Source organism: Athene noctua, chromosome 1, assembly GCF_965140245.1.
Source record: "Athene noctua chromosome 1, bAthNoc1.hap1.1, whole genome shotgun sequence".
Taxonomy (NCBI): domain Eukaryota; kingdom Metazoa; phylum Chordata; class Aves; order Strigiformes; family Strigidae; genus Athene; species Athene noctua.
The window spans coordinates 219,953,249-219,973,134 of record NC_134037.1 but is presented as its reverse complement, the minus strand read 5'-3'; the positions used below and the strand labels follow the sequence as shown (position 1 = coordinate 219,973,134).

General features: G+C 42.1%; 1 protein-coding gene across 6 annotated transcripts in view; it reads right to left on the bottom strand.

Annotated features, from left to right (window-relative positions):
- The window catches only part of KLF12 (KLF transcription factor 12), a 240,670-nt gene that overhangs the window by 194,209 nt on the left and 26,575 nt on the right, over nt 1-19,886 (bottom strand). The window contains exon 2 of one of the 6 annotated variants that reach the window (XM_074912040.1): nt 15,280-15,402. The exons of the other annotated variants lie outside the window; for them this stretch is intronic. The gene's annotated coding sequence lies outside the window, so the exon portion shown is untranslated. The remainder of the gene's footprint in view (nt 1-15,279; nt 15,403-19,886) is intronic. 6 annotated transcript variants of the gene reach the window in all.

Here is a 19,886-nt window from a genome sequence, read left to right as displayed (position 1 = left end):
CATTGTGGTCCATGTCTGCTTCTTCCTCATGTTAGGCTCTAATTAAAGTAGCCAGATGAGGACCCAAGGTGTCCTAGACTCTCTCTACAGTTTATTTTACATGAGGACAGGCATCTCTGGAGGTCACCACAGCCCACCTGAGATGTAGAAGGCCTTTTTAACCTCTCCCTTGACCACAGTTGAACCTTTGTGCTGACTACACTTTACCTGAGCTCAGTGCCTCCATCAGGTGTTAAAATTAAATAAGCCTACGTCACTTTCCCTTATTGTTGTATTTCATATCCATATATACATACTTACACATATCCATGTATAAACACAAATACTAGATGTATTACGTACATACAGACATTCATATATGAATATATGCACTTAAGTGTTCTTCAACACAGCTGCTCTTGGCATGCTTGCACTCACACAGTAAGCTGTTCTTGCAAAGAAATTAACTGATTCAAGTCAGGACAGACAGTCATTTTTCCCCCTTCACCTTTACAGAACTTCTAAGCCTTTAGTGGGTGTGGGTGCATCTCCCAACTCCCTTTTGTACTGGCATACGTGATGTCATACACAGAAATTAATCCAATTAAGCCAAAAAATACAAGAAAAAGTAGTTGCTATAGATTGAAGACAGCGATAAAGATGTGAAGTTTTGCAGATCACTCATGAACTTGGCAGTACCTTCCTAATGATGACTTCTGCTTGCTCTCCTGAGACACCAACAGACACAACACCTAGTAAGTACTTATTTGCCCTCTACTTTTACAGAGCTTTAGCTTTAATAAGGAAAGTCTTTTCATCGGTACATGGTTTTGCCTCCTACCTACAAGGCTAAGTCTCCACATGAATACATTTGCAAAGTAGCGCAGCTCTCATACAGTTAACGCATTACAGACATGTTTGGCAATGTGGAATCTAGCAATAACAATTGGCTAAAAATACTGTTTTGGTTTTGGTTTTAACATAAGAAACTGGCATTCTGCCCTGCCATTACAGCAGGCTGCACAGAGAGGAGATGAGAGGGTCCACAGCATCCCACCTGTGTCCCCTCACATTGTATTTACCAGACATCATAGAGAGAGTACTGAAAAGTCGAATTCTCTATTTCTACTCTAAAATATTGGTTATGTCTTTGTGGTGCACTCTCACCATCAGGTAGCCAGATGGAATCACAGTCTGTTGAAAAGAAACAAACACAGATCAATAACTACAGTCTGATTTGTGTGCTTTAAATATTGTCAAAACATGCCTGAGGAAAAGGCCGGTGGACTTCACAGCAAAAGCTCGATGCACTCCAACACTCCTGTACAGGGAACTAGCATCCACAGGAGTTAACTATAGAGGGAGAAATATCCGCAAGCAGACAAGAAAATAAATAAGGATGGGGAGCATTTTGCATTCTTTCAGACATTTATATTTAATGATCTCTCTATGACACAGTCTACAGTTCTCCAATAACAGAGCCGTGCAACATGTGAATGAGATCAGGAAAGCATGAACTCCAAGATCGAACCCCAAGTCCACAGGCTTAAATTGAAAATAACAGTCCTTTCCCTATTGATTTTTTTCTCCTCTTTCATTTGTGAAAAATGGATTTCTTTTGCCTGTGTTTGCTGAAGTGTCCACACACACAGCTCACTGCTCGCTTTAATCTCTGTATTTGTTCATCCCTACCTAAAAGTAAGCCATGTCAATTAAGTACCTGGGAGCCCCTGTCCCACACTCACCAGTGATTTTATCAAGTCTCAGAAATCCTATCCTTCCTGCATTATGACCAAAAGCTGAGGCAGCGGCTGCTCCTGCTTTTCCAGAAGATGCTCAGAGGCCCCCCCAGTAGCTGGAGACCCTCAGGACAAAGCCTATGCCATGCATTTTGTGGAAGGCCATCTCAGAGCAGCATCGACACCCAAGGAAGATGCAAAAGGAACTCACGCTGGCTCCCAAGAAAGCAACAGAGTAACAACCCCAGGCCTACCATGCTTGAACACCCTCAGGAAACCTGGCACAAAAAAGGAAAACCCTGGAAGAGGAGATAATTTTGGGAGGTCAAGATGAAAAGGCAGAAAGTACTCACACAATAAAGCCTTCACCACAGCTACTGCTCATTTCTCCCGCTCTCTCAGTGACGGATTTAACAAAGGAGCCCACACCACACTTTGCCAACCTACTCAGTTCCTCCGAAGACAGCTGGACCAGCTGGAAAAATGCCAGACAACTCCGGTTCTTCAAATCCCGCAGCTATAAAGCTTTAAAATTGTAACATACATTTAAAATTTAAAATAAAAAAAAGGTTTGACTGAAAATTTTCTAATGAGAATGACTTGGGGATTCATCTGAGTAATAATTTAAAAAATTAATTGAGGCTAAATCTATGGAGCTTATGAAATACTAATATTTTATCACTGAATCCCTCTTACAAAAAAAAGAGCTCTTAATTCTCAAACCAGGCCAGCCTGTGCAGCAGTATTTATGATCTGCACACATGTCCACTCTGAACATGTATGGCTTATTTCAATTTTGATCTGAAGTAAGACTTGCAGATGTAAAAGGCACTAATCCACTTTAGTAATCAATCTCTTTCATCTAGAAAAAACTGCACATAGCACACAAAAACAGTAATTTGCAACTGAATTTTATGGTAACTAGCAATGTTGCAGGCTTACGCATTTCAAAACATAGAATATATTCCTATTTTAGTATCCTTTGAGCACTAACTGTTTGGGGTTTGACTTAAGTCAAATTATTTTAAGCCTTTCATGACTGTTATTGTCTTTCCCTGGCCCTTTGGTCCAGAGGCACAAGAAACACACAAATTATTGTGCAAGCCCACAATTATACTATTCTACAGTTCATTTATCAGAGTGGTAAAAGAAAGGAGACCAAAAGAGTGACACAATCAACAGCTACACAAATTATAAAACATATCTAAACCCCTAATTATCTATTTGGGATTCACTAGAAGGCAACACATCCTGCTTGTAGGCTACAGGAAAATTAAAAAAGAAAATTAAGTGACCCTTTAGGTGTGAAAAGGAGAAAGCCTCCCAGAGAGTGGGTCTCTATATACTTACATCCTAAATGGGCAGTATCCACATGGCATGTTGCGCTGCAACCCCCACAGAGGGTGAGAGGCAATTAGTCTTTTACACAGCTATGTCCTATTTGGATTATTTTCTATGCAGCAGCAACTCCCAAGGAAAAAAAAAATAAAAAATTTTAAAAATCGCGAATTCTGCCACAATATTATTCATTAAAAAAAAAAAAGAAAGTGACTTGCCCTGTGCAGAGATGAATGATTCATCGTTGTGCCTTGAGGAACACCCAGGCCAAACGAGGATGCCAAATAAAGAAACAATCACTCCACAAACCAAGCAGAGTAAATAAATGAAATGAGACCTCTTCCCTATGAGAAAGGAAAGAAGCATTTTCTTGTGAATTTGCATCTGCTCTAAAGTTCAGGAAATTTAATATGCAACAAATCTTTTGTTGAAGCAGTAACTGAGAACAGAGTTATAACACAGGACTACAACTCCGTAGCAAAAGGAGCAATCTTCTACTACTTTTCAAACAGTTGAGCTTTACTCCACATAAGCTAAATGTCAAACTACCCTAATTAGGATTTTGGTGACCCTAAGTTTCAAATATAGTAAAATGATGAGAGACATAAGAGTTGAACTGCAGATGTGTCCCCCTCTGGAGAGGCCTTGCAACATGGAAGCCACCTCTGTACCAGTACGCTGGCTTGGGCTATCAGCCTACCCTGGTTCCCAGAGGAGCCGTGGTGCATGCAAACCAGGTTCCTTTTGGAGGAAGCTAAACCCAGAAGCCCCTCTCCAGCTGCACACCAAATGCACTCAAACCCCCAACGGGGTCATAAGGGTCTGCAATAACAACTGGCTCTCATTGTTTCCATCTGCTTCTGCTGCTCCAGATCACCTGCTCATGTAGACAGCCTCCAGCACATAGTTAGGTGAGACAAGTTTAAACCTGGTAGTTTCAAGATTCTGCAACTGCTCTGCATCCATTTTCTCACACTGCATGACATAAGACATATGTTTTGCTAATATTACCAAATTGGTATTTGTTGGATATTTTATGGTTCCCTTTACTCTCCTTGACTCCTGCTGCTTCTTTGAACCACCTTTCCCTATTTTCCACACAGGCAGAACATTTAAGTGCATTTACATATAATTACAAAGTTATGGGGAAGGAGCTCAAAAGCTGAAGTACTGAAGCTGAAGAATTTGGCAGCTTTGCCCCTCGGAATTAACAGAAGATATCCTGGGAACATGCAAGGAAGACATTGCTAGATGTCACAGACATCCTCTGATCAAAAATACAGGCATCTGATCAGTGGTACCTCTGGGCAGCAGCACATCTGAAGCTATCACGGAAGGCTCCCCTTACTGTCAAAGCCAGGGAAGAGAGCCTTCTAGAGCTAAGCACAAATATCACAGCAGCCTTCCAAGTGTGTTTGGCAAAAGGACAAGTGCCAGAAGGAAAAGTTCAGGTCAGGTCATTGCAGGTAGGTCACCCTTGCACAAGCATCAAACACAACCATGAAGCGTACCAGATTACACTGCAAAATACTTTTCCCACTTGCAAGATTAATACTTAAATAACAGTATTTGCTTTATGGCTACAGCACTGATACGCACTGGTTTCCTAGAGACTTATTGATTAAATCATCTTACTTAAAAGGACACATCTTATATTCCTTTTATTCCTCATGTACCTGTAAAGCATTGTCTTTATCTTCCATTCACTTCCTCCACTATACATCTGGAATCCATACAGAGCAACACATAGAACCTACCTCTTAAAATATTTAATTGCTATTATTTTGTGGGTTTAACTACAAAAACTTGATGGTCTGAAATGCTCTTTGCTTTAACTCATTTTATTTTGTCTAACAGGCATAACAGAACAGAGTATTTGGAATGTTCTGACCAAAATTATATAATCTACAAGAAGCTTTAAAAACAAGACTTCAGACTTGCTCTTACCTAACCAGCTCTTATTCATCACCTCATGCCCTGAAGTATGTATCGTGTCCCTCAATAATGGCTGAGAATAAAAAGAACCACAACTAATGTATGTTGAAGCCTGAAAACCGAGACATAAAATATTTCAAGAGCAAGTTTTAAGCTGCTCTCATAAGATTGTACTTAGTTTTAAAAATCCTTCTCTTCTGGATAGTACCCTTCATTGCTAAAATATTTTTTATAATATGAGGCATTCAAAATATACTGTTTATATATAATACATATTATATAAATATTATATATTTTTATCTATATATAAAAAAATATAAAGTCTGCATGAGACCACCTTCATGCAACAATCCCCAAATTCAATTAATTTTCAAAACAATCATTTCCAGAGCATTAACCATTCAAATGACTGAAGCAGTGAGTTGCAGAAGAGTTGAGTGGTTCAGTAACTTCCTATAGAAAGAAGAATACCACAGAAGGAAGAATGCATTGCTAGCCTTCCAGCTTCTTGTGCTGAATCAAAAATACAGCTTCAGACTTCTTCCAGCTGAAAACTGAGCTGCTTTGAAATCAAAACAAATACCACTGTCTTGACAAAGACTAGGTAACAACTAACTTCAGGAGATGCTTTGTCATTAAGTCAAATCTCTGTCGCAGAAATTTTAGGTGATTATTTTGTAAAGAGTTGCACAACTGCAGAGACCATTCCACTGAGAAGAAAACCCCTGTCACACCATTCTGGTGCCTTTTTTTTTGCATGTGTGTTCCTAGGTAAGAAAAAAAGATGTGAATCTCAAAAAGGGTTAAGTGAATCACTGGTATATTTAAATTGATTGCCCCAGGCAGGAAAAAAAGATTACACAGTTCTAAGACAATCTCAAATCTGCCAACCATAAAGAAACCAAAATGTAAAAGGTACAAGGATATTTAAACAAACGGAATTAATTCAGGTCCTTTGCTACATAGTATCTGAGCATCTTCCAAAAGGATGTAAAGAAACATAACTAACATATGTCATCTTAAGCTTAAATCTCTCTCAAATCTTTCCTGGGAAAAAAACACATGTGCACCACAGTGTTTGGGGGATTTGGAGATACATCATTCTTCTTTGTCCCCCACATGCATCTGCACATTTGTTTATCCTTAGTCGTGAGAACATGGATGATTTGAGAATGACCTCGGGGAAGAGGGATTGAGCAGCATGATATACAAGAGTCTGAGCATCATTAAGGAAATGGTTTGTAGCAAGAAACTAAGAAAAGTCAAAAAGGAGGAGAAAAGAGGAAATACAGCTCACCTTACCCAAGATGTCTTGCTCTGTAAAAATTAACACACACTGTGGGCATCAGGTTTCTGAAAGGCTAGGAAAAAGGAATGTGTTTGGGAACATCCAGCTTTTCGAGTCATTTATAAAGGTTGTAAACTATAGTCTCCTGAACATGCTCCTTTCAACAGTCTCCCACCATAAAAGCAGTTCTGTTATTTTTTTCATTAGTATTTTAAGACAATCACAACTTGAGTATCTAGAAACACAGCTCAGAGCTTCCAAATTGTTTTCCACATACTACTGCTCAAGGAATGCTCTGCCTCCCTCCTGTGTCCTTGCCATTCCCAAAATAGTCCAAAATTCCCACTCTTTGGGATCTGCAAACCAATAAAAAAGGTCAGAAAACTCTCTTGCTACAACCCTGCCATGTTCAAACAGGAAACAGCCACAAACAGGAAGACACAACTGCAATGTATTTGATAACAACCACCACCACCACCACCTGAGGGGGTCAGGCTTCACTTCATCTTTCAGGCAATGTAGGTAATTTAAAAATAACACAACTCTTAATTGGCTATCCTACCACAGATCCAAACACTTAGAGAGGAGATATTTATAGTGACCAAGTAATAATAACTTTCATCTCACTGTCTTCAGAACAGAAGACACTGAAAAAGAAAGGTGAGAAATATGATTCACAACAGGGTGTTAAATCAGACAGTCTTAACCGTAGGGTCACACAAGCACTGCCATGCTAACTTTCTCACGGTCACTTCCAGAAGGAAGCTTCTACCATTCAGCTTCAGGTTTTCCACACTTGGGTTGTGCCTGGAAAGCACTATTTGGTTTGGAAAAGGCAAAGATTACAGCTTTCTGCCAAATTTTGAAGCTTAGAAAGACACAAAAAGGTAATCACATCCAGAACTGAATCCTCCTCCATCACCACAAAAATGCCCTCAAAGATTCTTATTTTTCCCCAAACTTACACTTCACAATGATCTGCATTGGTCAGCTTTCTCATATCACTATGCTCACATCCCAGATCTTTCCTTATTGGTATTTCTGTCTCCCCACCATCTGCTCTTTGATTTGGGAAATGAATTGTACCTTTCTTGTCCATATACAGGCTCTTGATACACAGCATATTTCTGCCCTCAAACTTTAGGGCAGGTGGGAGAAGTCACTTCAGCCTTCCAAAAATCAAGTCCTGTTCTGGTCTATGAGCCTGTTTTTAAAGTTCTAGAACTCTGAGCCCAAACTCAAACAGCCCTTAAATGCATTCTGAAGCTAAATATGAAAATGGAAAGCTCTGGATATGTAGATGGAGAGCAGTCAGAAAGAGAAATTTATCAGAGAACCTGATAAATTTTGCTTAGGAGGAAAGAAAAGCCTCTCATGGCTGTCTGCTACTTCTAAAAACCACTGGCTCATGTCCTTAGAGGCAGCTGTCACCTGCTCTGGCTGGACCAGCAGCACATGGGCACTGCAAATCTCTTCCTTCCCACTGGAGGATGCCTAGAGATGTGACAGGGTGCGAGACCCTTGTGCCACATGGCATGCCTGTCTCTCCCCATCACCTATTTCCCACACCCATTTACATCTCTCTCAAATGAAACCCTTCTCTGGGCCTGCCGATTTCTCATCTCTCCCAATCCAAACAAACACCACCAGGTCTTTGCACACAACCACATATTGCTTGACTTGTGCCACAACAACAAAAAAGAAAACCCAGGCTTCTTCACCTAGACAAGGTACTCCACCAACCCCTGGGTGCTGGGGGCTGGACAGACATAGGCATGGAGGAGAAAGAGGGTCTGATCCCCAATACACCCCTACCATCCTCGCAGGGCTCTCCGGCTGCTGTGAATCCTCTGAGCTCAACTCTGTCAGGTTCTAGTCTACAGACAAAAAAAAAAAAACAAACAAACAACAACCAACATAAAAAAGAAAACAAAACCTGCAGTGTCAGCCAGGGTTTCCAGAGCAGGCTAGGTTTCTCAGAAGTTAAGCACCCAACTTGAGATGTCTTCAAGCGGTTAGATTTTACATGTGCTATTGCTGTCTTAAAGCTCATCTTTAAGGCTGGGAAACACATAATTGAGAAACCTGAAAGACTCTTGTGGCTTTCAGGAGGTGTGGGTGTCAATGCAAAACAGTACTCTGAACTTCCGTACAGACATTACAAGACTAATTTATTGTAATAGATTTAATGGTATCACAGCCCCCTACATATTTGCATTGCTCTGCAGTATTGGAGTTTTCCAACCCAGCAGCTTCAGATCTGTATCACAGAGGAGGGGAGAAAAAAAAAAACAAACCACAGTTTTAAGCACTTCCCCGGTCTGGTAAATTTACAAACACAAGACAGCTAGAAACTGTTCAATGAACTCCCCAAAAGACAAAAAACAATCCAGCTGCACACAAATTACAATGCTCAGTGATCCCCTCTGTTCATAAAATGGCTAGGCACGGGGTGTTTGTGCTGTGCTCTACAGTGAGCAGAGGTCTGGGCAAATTCAGAAAGTCCAAAGTCCAAAGCTCCCCATGGAACCTGTGTTGCTAATACCTGTATTTTAGTGTAGCAAGGACTCTAGCTGGGGTAATTTCTCTCATCACAACAGCAGAGGTATCAAATAGGAAGAGAAAGGGGTTCTTAAACACGCTGATGCCAGGATATTTATTATACAATATGCCAAACAAAGCCACATAAATAACATATGTAAGGGAATTCCACATTATCTACAAAGACATCACAAGACAGGGAACTGCCATCATCAAACCCATAACCCACCAAGACACTTTATAAAAGCGGCCACTATGTTTCATCAAGTCAACATCTATCTAGACCACCCGTGCTCACTATGTGTAAATGCTGTGCAAGAGCAAGTTATGATAAAAAGGAGCTCATCTAGTCACTCAGCTACAAAATGAGATGCAGACCAGCCAGATTCAAGCTCTTTGTTCCTCCTTCCCCAGCTGGAGGGAAATCCCATCATCCGCCCAACCCACACGCCATGCTTGTAACTCAACCCCAGAAGTGACCAAAACAAGCTCAAGACTGCACTTTCCTGACCTCTGAAGAAGCAGATAACATCAGTCGAGTTCAGAATTAACTGTCTGCTAAGTTTCACCAAATTTCCCTCCAAAGCAGGATGCCATAAAGCACCACGTAAGAACCAAAGTATAAACATGCAGCAACTTACCCTGTGCTAACCCGCCCCCGTGCTTTCCTTTCTGCACTGATTTTACTCACAGCACTTACGCAATTCATCAGCTGAGCCTGTGGCAGGTTAGCAAAGGGCAGCACGGACAGGCTGCCCTTTTTCTGACTCCCCAGGAAGGGTGAGCAGAGCAAGAAGCAATACCCCAGGCAAAGCAGAAGCAGTGCAGGGCACTGAGCTTTGGCAACCAGGTACCTGGCTCTACAAGGATCAAGGCAAGCCCAGCTCAGAGCTACAAAATAGCAGAGATCTCATAAAAGTATGATGCTTACATGGAAGAAGCAACAAGCAGGACTGAGCCTGGTACCCCAAAGGTTCAGCATCCTTCTAAGCATTCACAGTAATGCACCAGAAAAAGATACTCAAGACTAGAAAGAGTAAAGAGATTAATTGGCTGCAGAATGAAAAACCAATAAAGGAAACAAAACTTCTTCTTGAAATTGATTAATACCATCTCTTATGTGGAATAATATAGCAGGTTAAAAGCAAAATCCATGCCTCCACCACAGTAGAGAAACAGATTTGCAGTGGAAAAGCTTGGATGAAAATTCTTAATTTATCTTTGGCAATTTAAACCATTTTCACATAAATGATGTTGAAAAGGCAAAACTGACTGACACTGTTTCACAATAACACGTCAGCCAAAAATCCTGGCTCATATGCCTCATTTGTTATCATAGCCAAAGACTGGGAACTTCACTTCTGATGCTTTATGCATAAATATAATCTACCTACACTGGAAAACATGCATCACAGATAGATTCAACCTTGACTGAACCCTTCACTTAGATGGAAAAATGCATCCCTTGTACAAAATAAAAATTACTGCAAACTTGGGAGTTTCTCTACCAGTTTTGATCTAGATTCCAGCTCAGGCTGCAAGTGAGATGTATCTGTGTGGCATTCAAACGATTAAAGACAAGACATTTTTTCAACAGTTAGGCTAATGCAGCCTATCATTTTAAAACAAAACCACATGATTTCTGCAACAGAACAAAACCACCGGTAGTAGAGGTCTTTTAACCTAACAAAGTGAGTAGCAGACTGCAAGGAGCCCATCCTCTCCATTTCTACTGAAAGAAACCAAAATGATGGTAGCCTTCCTCTTTACCCACTTCTCCCCAACATCAATTTAATATTAAAAAAAAAAACTCTAATTGGCACTTTGGAAATATCTGATCCTTCTGTCTTAGAACAATCGCAACAGATGCAGGAACCAGAAAGATTTACTATTATTGGGAGACAGAACTCATGTCTCCTTCACACATTTTCTCCCGCTGGTGTTTAAACTTTTATTAACCTGAGTTTTCAGCAGTCATGCCTGCTATTCATAACAAAAGCCACCGTGGAATCTTTCAGGGCTGCTGGCAGTTGTGGTTACTCCGCTTCTTATATACTCAGCAGCTTCCTGCCAAGGCTCCCCTGCTACATCAGGTTGAATCATGGCATCCTTCACTATTGTGACCCCTGAATACAGTCATGCCACAACTCTGTCTAGTTACATTAACTACATGTTGCAGTGAGATAGCATTTCTCTGCCTACCTCCAGAACTGCCTGCCTCTTCCCTAAGCCAGCTGAGAGACTGCCACCATGCTCCTTCAGGCTGCATACAGTTAATGGTTAGCATTTTAATGTTTCAAAAATAAGTTTTCACTAATAGCTCGCAATATGAAGTTCATGGTACACCTTTAAATATGCTGTGGTGGCAAATATGTAATCCTCAAGGCAAGATCTTAAGTGTCATTCATTCTTCTAACCCTGCAGAAATAAGCATGCAAGATAAAGTTCTTGATTAAATGACCAATGAAGAACAAAAGCAACTTTTTTTTAACTAGGTGAAAAGAGGTGAATTAAAAAACAAGCAGAGCATCTTATCGCTCTTTGGTGATCCTGTAGCGGATACATTTATTGCACAGTAGGGCATTAAATGTGTTTTCCTATATACTGATAAATTATAAATTATGTGTGTCCTGCTTCTGGTAGTACCACTTCTCTGATCATTTCTTGCAGGACTGAGTCAGCTAATAAGAGCCTTGGCACTTCTGCCCTTTACTTGATCAAAAACTTTCCATTTTGTTGTTTAAATCAAGGATCCTGCCTGCAGCTCCCAGTGGTCACTATTTCACCTATCCATGGTGACCCAGTCAGTTCAACAATGGCCTCATAGCAGCTTGACACTGAGCCATTTGAGGCTGAGATTAGATGACAAATGTGGAGAAGCCCCTTCAATACTTCTGGCTGAGACGCTTCCAGTCCCTTCAGATCACTTCATTTAGCAAAATCTCACAGGGTGGAAATGATGATGCTATCAATCAGCAAGAAAAAAAATTCTGCTGCTGGGGAGCACAGGAAGGAAAACTAAAACCCACCCTCCCTCCCTGGCCTGCTGTGTGCCTGCACCTCCAGCTGCTTCAGTGCAGTGTGTCAGTGCATGAAAATAGACGGGCTTGAGAACTTTGCTGTCTCTCTCGAAGAGGCTAGTTGGCAGAAGCAGCAGTCTGCTCCCAGGTAGAAAAGGGTGGGTTTAGTATTTCTTCCCCCCTTAAGTCTGAATGCTCACTTTCATTTTGACTACAGACGAAGAAAGAGAAAAAATTTCTCTTCTGAATACAAAACCTGAAAAATACGCACATCAGCCCGTGCCTGACAAGGAGGAAACAATCATGACTATCATCTGATTCTGCAGAACCTAATCTTCCCTACGAAAAAAACCCTAAATGTTATGATTGCAGAGATAACCTTCCAAACACAAGCAAGCAATAGTGATGCAATGAGCTACAGAAACTCTCCCAGTGCTGCTGTATCTCACTTCAGAGTGAAAGCATCCCTGTCCAGAAAACATGAGGACAAACCTAAACTGACAAGCAAGCCTAAATTTCACACTGCTTCTATTATGCCATAATGCAGGGAGACTCTGAAAAAGAAGATTAGCAAGAAAGAAGTAAAGAGCTATGGAGCACACCAAAATCTAAGAGGATAGCCAAGAAAAGCCTGAAAGAGTGGAAGTGCCCGAAACACCTGTGATGCACCCAAGACTTGGAGGAGATAGACACCCAGCCTGTTAAACAGTATAAAATACTCAAGAAGATGACTTAAGTTAAATAAACTTTCTTAAACTTAAATGCATACCAGCAAGTTCTTCATAAGAACATCTGTCTCGGTAAGCTTTGCTCCAACAAGACTATAAATCACTGGGGGATATTTTACAATCGATGCATTACATCTCAACGCACAAATCAGCACAGAGTGCAAGTGCCTGTGATGAATCAACACTTCACAGACCTGCCTCTGGATAAAGCCTGAAGAGCAACACTGCCACAGCTGCATCCCTACCCCAACTGCCCAAGCTTGTCGAGCTACATTTTGGGGGACTGCAATACCTCACTTGTGCAGGCTGAGCCAGAGGAAAGAGAAAACTAGAATTGCGTTATAAATCAGGTAGCATGGTCAACACGCTTTTTTAGCCCATGACCACTCCACGCCTTTTCAGGTTCAGACTACAAAGGACACAAGTCACCCATGTAAGATTTCAACCGGTGTCCAGGTGTGGTCCTGATGAAGACAGAAAACATCGCTGTTCTGGCAGCAGTCATCAATGCCAATACAAGAGGAGGTTTCACAAGACACAAAGGTTTGAACTGAATTTATGTGAGAAATGTACCATGTAAATACTACACAGGTCATTTTCCAAATCATCTCTCCACTTCAGATGCTTCAGAGCCATTGCTAAAGCTGCTAGGTTTTGGAGCCTATTTCTCATTCAAAGTCAAAATGACTAAGAGGCTTTCAGAAATATTAACTCACAATTTATGTCCAGAAATAAAGACATCAGTACTCTGAATAGACAAGTCTGCTTATTTATGGCAGCCCTCCTAAAACTGTTGGTACGAGAGCACATAAATGCTTAGTATGGAGGTCATACACAAGAGATGACTTTTGAAAGGTCATAAGAGGACCAATCTGCTTCCCATCAAACAGACATCTACTAGCAGCATCTCAGGGGTAGCATGCTCCCAGCACACTCCCTCAGCAGACGGTATTGAGTGTCTGTGGGCTGTCACGATGCAGGAGCATAGTCTGCTTTTCCTCCATCAATGGTTTGAAGTTACAAAGGAAGAGCCTTATGAAGAAAACACTTCCTTGGGGAGGTGTGGCTGGAGAGCTGTCTGGAAGAGAAGGATCTGGGGGTTCTAACTGACAAGCAGCTGAACATGAGCCAGCAGTGTGCCCGGGTGGCCAAGAAAGCCAACGGCATCCTGGCTTGTATTAGAAATAGTGTGACCAGCAGGAGTAGGGAGGTGATAGTCCCCCTGTACTCTGCACTGGTGAGGCCACACCTGGAGTATTGTGTCCAGTTCTGGGCACCTCAATCCGAAAGAGATATCGAGGTGCTGGAGCGAGTGCAGAGGAGGGCAATGAAGCTGGTGAAGGGCCTGGAGAACAAATCCTATGAGGAGCGATTGAAGGAGCTGGGACTGTTCAGTTTGAGGAAGAGAAGGCTGAGGGGAGACCTCGTCACTCTCTACAACTCCCTGAAAGGACATTGTAGAGAGGTTGGTGCTGGTCTCTTCTCACAGGTAATTAGTGATAGAACAAGAGGGAATGGCTTTAAACTGCAACAAGGGAGGTTCAGACTGGACATTAGGAAAAAAAATTTTCACAGAAAGGGTGGTTAGACAGTGGAATAGGCTGCCCAGGAAGGTGGTGGAGTCACCATCCCTGGATGTGTTTAAGGGTCATTTGGATGAGATATCTGGGGATACGGTGTAGGGCAGAACTTTGTAAAACAGGGCTGATGGTTGGACTTGATGATTCCAAGGGTCTTTTACAAGAATGATTCTGAATGATTCTGTGATTCTGTGAAAAGGGGAGAATTACACTAAAAGGAGGTAACAGAGAAAGAAAGAAAAATAAAAGCGCATCAGCTCCAAATACTTTTTTTTTGTGATTTATACTTTCTTCCTTTTTAAGATAGAATTATTTGTTACATAAATGTAGCAGACCAAAATCCAACAAAGGTCACATGGAGACAGAAATTTTACTATGGAGAGGAAGCTGAACATATTTATTGGACTCAGACTGGCCTGGAGCCCAATTCCCATCTCCTGTCTGATCTTTAGGTGTTTATTCTCTGAAGATTTCCTGATGTCACTGAAAGGGAGTGTAACTCATCTGGGTAGGAGCTTTCCTGCCTGCATCCCCTATTTGCTAACAGGGTGTTCCAAGTTTTCCATCCTTTAGCCTTCAAAAGCCTCCTTTTTGGAAGGAATCAAGGCATTCGGCAAAGGGCTGTAAGAGAGAACAGGAGCTTGTCATGGTGAAGGACCGAGGAATGTACCACTGAAAAACCAAAAGGCCAGGCAAGCCCTAGATCCATCAAGAAAAGCCAGGATGTAGGAACTGGACATGGAACTTATCTGAAGAGCTACTGTGACATTCATGCCAGAAAGTCATCATCACAGACTCATGGCAGGGTCTCCTAGTCACCTATCTCATGGCTGCATAGGCCTTCATACTTCTTCCTACCGAAAAGGACCCTTAAACTGTTCTCATCTTAGAAAACAAGCAGGACTCAAGACAACTGCTGGACAGCACTTTCTTCCTCATTTTGCTATACAAACCGAGCATATTGATCCAGTAAACAACTTGACCATAAGCAGCCCAGAGGTCCCAGCCCCCACACTAGCAAAAATTGTTTCTGACACCACATCTCATGCTGAAGGACTACACCTAACAACTATGACAGAGCAAGGGACCATTGTAAGACATGGATAAGGGTCTGGGTCTACCAGCACTGACCTGGAACTGTAGTGAAAGCCATTGTCTGCAGAAGACTAGTGGGGTGCCATGTATATGGAAGCTGGCAACATCAGGGCCTGACGAGCTGGGATTTGGGCCATCTTCCAAGACTCTTGCTGTTGACTGGTGAGAGACAAAACAAAGGAGCCTTTTCTACCCCAGAGGAGCCACTTGCAGATCTCCAACAAAAATAAATCAAATAAAGCAGACAAGTCATGACATGACAAGGAAAACTCAGTAGACAGATCACCAGAAAAACAACAGGAAGATCCTCAAGTACAGAACTGCGAATTGGAGATAGCCCAATGCATGAATGAAAAGCAGATGAAGCCCCCCTTAGACTCAATATAACCCCAACATATCCAGAGGAACTTGTGGGAAGAAATCCTATTTTAGTATTTTAAAGCATCTGGCCCACACGCAGCAACATACCCAACTGAACAGAGCAGCCACCTCAAGTTGTGCTTACAGCTAAACTATCTCAAGAAGGGGTTCCTAAGGAGATACTTCGGATTTAAACAAAACCACCATTATTTACTCTAGTGCTTTAGGGCGATCCTGCAAAAGCAGTCTTCTGCATAGCTGCTAACTGACTTCTGTGAACACTTTCACAGGTTGTATCTTTTCTGTAAATACTTCCGAGAGTTTTATGCTGCAAAAGAAACTAATCCCAAGCTGACAGCACAACAGCATAGGTGGAAATTCATTTGGTAGGTTATTTGCAGATAAGTGCTACCCAGAGTCAGGATGTCCACAGCCCCAACCACAACAGAACTGCTCGGGTGTCTCCAGCCACATGGGCAGCCAGAGCAGTGTTGGATCACTGCAAGACTAAGGGGAAACAAGCTTTGTACACCACCTAGAAACTATCAAAGGATCACACACATGGGGATACCAGCAATTAAGTACCGCAAAGGTGCCGGGAACTGCCTGCTAAGGAGTCATTTCATACCAAAGCATGCTGAAGTGGCTCACTGGTGCAAATGATGCCAGTGAAACAATCCAAGTTTGACACAGCTCTGCATTTAGTGGCCCACTTGCAACTAGCTGGGAAAAGCCAGTGACACTTCTTCGAAGGGCTCAGAGCCTCTGCTGGAGATGCATCAACCTCCTAGCAAAGAAGAGAGGTCAGCTGCAAGGTTTACAAGCCTTTCACAGCCGGGAAGAGAGACACAGAAGCAGCAGCTGTGAAGCAACGCAGCTGCAGTGAGTGAGAGCACTCACGAGAGGGGAGTTCCTCAGGGAGGCAGCAAGTCAGGCTGGCCAACCTTGCCAACCCTACATACCAAAATCTCCACATGCTTTGAGAAGCACAAAACATGTACTTCATGCCTTGGAGAAGCCAAGGAGAGATGACAATGGATCTCCAGAGGTCTCATTTCTCCAGCGCTGGACACAGTGCTGTGTGAGGGTGTCCAGGAATGTCAGCCCCAGCAGAGCCTGTTGGCTTGCCTCCTCCTACAGCTGTGTGCTCAGATCACCCAAAACCCCTGTGCCAGCACAGCCCTGCTTCTAGACACAATGCAGTTACCTCACAGAAGCTGCACATAAACCATATATACCAATCCAATCACTTCAGCATAGTGATCCATTTTCTCCTTGCCACCTGAAACAGCCCAGCTGAAAACTGGCAACACCACACAGAGGAAGGGATGGACTAGGGTTTTCCCACAGTCTCCAAGGAAAACTCAGTTACTTTTTCCATCTCAGCTTCAGTGAATGAGTTTGCTGGTGGTCTGCCCAGAATACCAAACCCACCAACCAGCTGGTACTGGATCACCTTACTCCATACTCCAGGAAAGCCTGAACACAAATTAAACTACCACTTAATCAGTGCTCTAAAAATAGCTGGGGGAGAGGGTCCATCCACAGATAAAAATAAGCTATTTAGAAGAACAATGATCTGGCAATCACCTCACATTCACTGCACATAGGAGAAGAAATCTTTCATGAGCTGCTCTTGGGAATAAACAGAATTCATGAACTTGCCAGATAAAGTTTACAGAGGGAGGAAAGGAAGATGACCATTTCATGCCCAGTCAAGACTGAATACACTTGCTCGAATGAAGGGAAAACAAGAGAAAAATAAATCTGATTTAGAAGGAGATGGACCAGAAGGAGTGGGGAAGAAATTCAGAGAAAAAAGAAAAAAAGTATTTTGTTGAATAACTCCACTAAATCATGGAACAGGTGGACAGGAAGAATTCACAGCAAAAGGAAAGAAAAGGATGACTAAAGAGAAGATTTACACATGCATGTTCATAGACTACTGCCTCAGTGCCTGACTGATTTGATAACCATACCTTGCATATTATGCAAATTGAGTTTTCAAGAAACCTTCATCCTTTACTGAGGCCTTGCTGTGGGGATACATCAACCACCACAACTCTAGCACTCTCTTGTTTGTTTGTTTGGTTTTTTTATTGAACGTTTTCTGCATTATCCTCTTCAGCCAAGAGGATAATGCAGAAAAAAAAAAAAAAAAGACTACCTCAACTACTCAACTTGTGCTATAAACTAAGGGTGGATTTCAGCTCACCTAATGTAAGCTATCTAAACACTTAACTAAAGCTAACAGTCCAAGGCTCCCTCTGTAGTCAAGTAAAAAGACAACCACCTCCAGACAGTAATTTATCCCCTCTTAAGATCCATTTCTGTGACTGGTGGGAGGAAACACCCTGTGGAGATCTCTCTACCACTGCTGATAGAGGACATCTAGGCAACTAGTCTAAACCAGATGCTTAACTGCAGTGACCGAACATAAAGGAAACCACTTTCACCCTTGCAGTCTTCAAGGTGACAGAGCTACTTGGTGCTTGGAAGAAAACAACCTAGAGAAAACATCATTTGCCCCAAGTATTTAGAACTTTAATTCCTTGGGGGACAAAGAGGAGAATGCAGACATAGGTCAAGGACTGCTAGTGGAATGATCTTTAATATTTATATCTAAGGCCTGTTCTTCAAGCCAAAATTAAGTAAAAAACAAAGAGGTTCAATAGTTTCCTGGTGAAGCACACTTGCCAGTTAACATCTTTTTGGATGTTTACTAGCAGAGAAAATGGTGAGGGACATCTGTCACCACCAGCACACCTTCCCACAGTCTGCACAGGAGCAACCAGCAGACTTGGCTCTGACTGATCCCCATTGATGACATGAAGCCTTCCGAGAATGCTGCCAAAAACTCAATGTAACATCATGGAGATCGGTGGAGAACGTATAGAGGAAGGTTAAGGAGAAATACATACCATCCGACTCACAAAGTATTTCAATTTTTCTGCAGTGCAGCAGGGGTACTTTTGAGTAGAAAAGGGGAAAATGAGGCTGATGGGTAACACTCAAAGTACTGTGATTTGCTGCAGTACCTTTAACAAACTGTGCTCAATTCACCTCCTCTGGCTTCTTTCCATCACATTTTATCAACTTGTTCAAAGTGAACATTAAAAGCTCTTTATTACCTTGCTACATTTGTTACTGCTGAGCAGAAGTAATTGCCAAGTAAGATACCTATCTGCCAGAGGCTGCTCATGACTGAGGGTGGTGGAGGTCATGTTCTCGAAAAGTTCGACTTTGAACTTCTCCAAGTTTCTAATTCCCACTGAAGTTACACAGATGCATAAGCCAACTGAACAGCACAGAAAAACTGAGGTGAAAATCAGAGATGCAGCACATCAACTATCTACTACAGAACAAGTTTTACTTCTGAAGCTATCTGATCAATTACCATCAGTGAAAATACAAGTGATCCCTGAAATACATGCTGGCCCTTGCACACCCAATGATGCCTCCCCCCTCCCACCCACTCCTTCCCCCAAAGATGCACGAAGTACCAAATCCTGTTCAGGGCTCCTTGAGGAAATTCTTTGTCTGTAATGTTTTCTCTAAAAACAGCCTGCAACTGACATTCTTTTTAAACTTCCAATATAGTGGGATTTAATTTCAGTGCCTCAGCTGCTGCGTGAATCAGAGGGGAAGGAGCAGTCTTTGAAGCACAGCCACACAGAAGCTGCCTCACAGGATGCCAGGAGATCCAGCACACAAAGCACCAGTACCATGGAACCACATGGACCAAAACACTACAGCACATCACAGAAAATGCCTCAACCATGGAACCTGTCCTGGGCCAGTCAGTCTTGCCCAAAGATATCCTTACACATGCAGTAATGCAGACACCAAAAATTTAAAAAAAGAAAAAAATATTAAGAAAAAGGTAAACATTTAACCTCTTTGATGGCATTTTCAGCCAAAAATGTGACTTGAAGAAGCCTACTTTTTACATTTCTTGTTCCGCTCTATGTGTTATGGCGTAAGAGTTAAGCACCATGTCATTCAATAGCCTGCTAAAGCTTTGTTAAGCATGAGGATTTGCATGCTATTATCAACAACTTCATAAACTTCTCAGAGTTCTGCAAAAACCGCAGCTGCCATATAAACTGTTAACACTTCTTACCCCTTTTTTTTCCTTTCTTTTTTTTTTTTTCTTCCTTTTTAAATTTCAGTTGCCAACCAGACAGCATCATATTTCCCACAGTGCTGTGGTGGGAGCCTTCTCCTTCACCTGACAGAGCAGACCAAGAATCTCCCCTCCTGTCCACAGGGCTGCAAACCCA